The following is a 3377-nucleotide window of genomic DNA, read 5'->3' as shown; positions in this document are numbered from 1 at the left end:
TACTTTGCTACTAAATACCTTGCTACAGATATTAAGTTTTCAGGTGTGGTTGAATTGACAACTCAGCTGCTAATACTTGAGAATATTCTTTGGCTCCCCTTGTGTCGAATCAATAAATTTGGGTTGAATACTCTACCCTCGAAAACTGTTGCGATCCCCTATACTTGTGGGTTATCAGTGTCCTTTCCTAGTGACAGCAGGGGCAGCAAGGCACGCATTGTATTGTTGCCATCGATGATAAAAAGATGGGGTTTATATCATATTGCTTGAGTTTATCCCTCTATGTCATGTCATCTTGCCTAATGTGTTACTCTGTTCTTATGAACTTAATACTCTAGATGCATGCTAGATAGCGGTCGATGTGTGAAATAATAGTAGTAGATGCAGAATCGTTTCGGTTTACTTGTCGCAGGCGTGATGCCTATATACATGATCATGCGTAGATATTCTCATAACTATGCGCTTTTCTATCAATTGCTCGACAGTAATTTGTTCACCCACCATAGAATTTGCTATCTTGAGAGAAGCCACTAGTGAAACCTATGGCCCCCGGGTCTATCTTCCATCATATTATTTCCCTATCAACTTGCTATTTCCATCGTTGTTTATTTTGCAATATTTATTTTCCAATCTATACAATAAAAATACCAAAAATATTTATCTTATTATCTCTATCAGATCTCACTTTCATAAGTGACCGTGAAGGGATATACAACCCCTTTATCGCGTTGGTTGCGAGGTTCTTATTTGTTTGTGCAGGTACGAGGGACTTGCGTGTAATCTCCTACTGGATTGATACCTTGGTTCTCAAAAACTAACGGAAATATTTACGCTACTTTGCTGCATCACCCTTTCCTCTTCAAGGGAAAACCAACGCAAGCTCAAGAGGTAGCAAGAAGTATTTCTGGCGCCGTTGCCGGGGAGATCTACGCACAAGTCAAGACATACCAAGTACCCATCACGAACTCTTATCCCTCGCATTACATTATTTGCCATTTGCCTCTCATTTTTCTCTCCCCCACTTCACCCTTGCCGTTTTGTTCGCCCTCTTTTCCGTTCTCCCTTTTCCGTCCGTATCTTTTCGCTTGCTTCTTGTTTGCTTGTGTGTTGTATTGGTTGTCACGATGTCTCTTCCAAAAAGTATTTATATTCACCATAGAAGGTTGGAAGAAATCGAAAACAACGTTAGAAGTTTTATGTCCTTGCAATTTGAGCATAATAATTTCTTCAGAAATGAGCTTAAAGAGCAAAAAGGTTTTATGGAATACATGAATAAAGAGCTCGATGATATGTCTAAGGAATTTTATGGTTTGAAATCTCAGTTTGGTCATCTTGAAAAATTAATAGCCCAAATTTCGGATAAGCAGGCCACCTTAGTTAATAAGATGGCCGCCAAACCGGAAGAGTTAGATGATAATAAGGATGAAGATCTAAAAGTGATCGATGTGTCTCCTATTAAATCTTTGTTTTGCAATATGAATCTTGATAATGATGGGACTGGAGATGAGTCAACTTTAGTTAAAAGGCGTCCCAATGATTCGGAGTTTTTAGATCTTGATGCAAAAATTGGTAAAAGTGGGATTGAAGAGGTCAAAACTTTACATAGCAATGGACCCACTATTTTGGATTTTAAGGAATTTAATCATGATAATTGCTCTCTGATAGATTGTATTTCCTTGTTGCAATCCGTGCTAAATTCTCCTCATGCTTATGATCAAAATATAGCTTTTACAAAACATGTCGTTGATGCTTTAAGGCAATCTTATGAAGAAAAGCTTGAATTAGAAGTTTCTATCCCTAGAAAATTTTATGATGAGTGGGAACCTACTATTAAAATTAGAGTTAAAGATCATGAATGCTATGCTTTATGTGATTTGGGTGCTAGTGTTTCCACGATTCCAAAAACTTTGTGTGATGTGTTAGGTTTCCGTGAATTTGATGATTGTTCTTTAAATTTGCATCTTGCGGATTCCACTATTAAGAAACCTATGGGAAGGATTAATGATGTTCTTATCATTGCAAATAGGAATTATGTGCCCGTAGATTTCATTGTTCTTGATATAGATTGCAATCCTACATGTCCTATTATTCTTGGTAGACCTTTCCTTAGAATGATTGGTGCAATTATTGATATGAAAGAAGGAAATATTAGATTCCAATTTCTGTTAGGAAAGGCATGTAACACTTTCCTAGAAAGAAAATTAAATTACCTTATGAATCTATTATGAGAGCCACTTATGGATTGCATACCAAAGAGGACAATACCTAGATCTATTCTTGTTTTTATGCCTAGCTAGGGGCGTTAAACGATAGCGCTTGTTGGGAGGAACCCAATTTTATTTTTGTTTCTTGTTTTTTGTTCCTGTTTAGTAATAAATAATTCATCTAGCTTCTGTTTAGATGTGGTTTTATGTTTTTAATTAGTGTTTGTGCCAAGTAGAATCTTTGGGAAGACTTGGGGGAAGTCTTTGCGATCTTGCTATAAAAATCAGAAACTTTAGCGCTCACGAGATTTGCTGCCATTTTTTTACTGGAGAATGCGATTAGGTTGATTCTTTTTGAAGATGACTAATAGACAAATTCCTCACGTCCACCAATTAATTTCAGAATTTTTTGGGGTTACAGAAGTATTCGAAACCTACAGATTACTCCAGACTGTTCTGTTTTTGACAGATTCTGTTTTTCGTGTGTTGTTTGCTTATTTTGATGAATCTATGGCTAGTATCGGGGGGTATGAACCATAGAGAAGTTGGAATACAGTAGTTTTAACACCAATATAAATAAAGAATGAGTTCATTACAGTACCTTGAAGTGGTGGTTTGTGTTTTTATACTAACGGAGCTATGAGATTTTCTGTTGAGTTTTGTGTCGTGAAGTTTTCAAGTATTGGGTAAAGATTTGATGGATTTTGGAATAAGGAGTGGCAAGAGCCTAATCTTGGGGATGCCCAAGGCACCCCAAGGTAAAATTCAAGGACAACCAAAAGCCTAAGCTTGGGGATGCCCCGGAAGGCATCCCCTCTTTCGTCTTGGTCCATCGGTAACTTTACTTGAGGCTATATTTTTATTCACCACATGATATGTGTTTTGCTTGGAGCGTCTTGTATGATTTGAGTCTTTGATTTTTATTTTACCACAATCATCCTTGCTATACACACCTTTTGGAGAGACACACATGAATCGGAATTTATTAGAATACTCTATGTGCTTCACTTATATCTTTTGAGCTAGATAATTTTGCTCCAGTGCTTCACTTATACCTCTTTAAGAGCACGGTGGTGGTTTTATTTTATAGAAATCATTGATCTCTCATGCTTCACTTATATTATTTTGAGAGTCTTTTAGAACAACATTTGCTTTGGTTATAAAATTAGTCCT

Source organism: Triticum urartu, chromosome 1 (genome assembly GCF_003073215.2).
Source record: "Triticum urartu cultivar G1812 chromosome 1, Tu2.1, whole genome shotgun sequence".
Taxonomy (NCBI): domain Eukaryota; kingdom Viridiplantae; phylum Streptophyta; class Magnoliopsida; order Poales; family Poaceae; genus Triticum; species Triticum urartu.
This window is presented reverse-complemented; position numbering follows the sequence as displayed.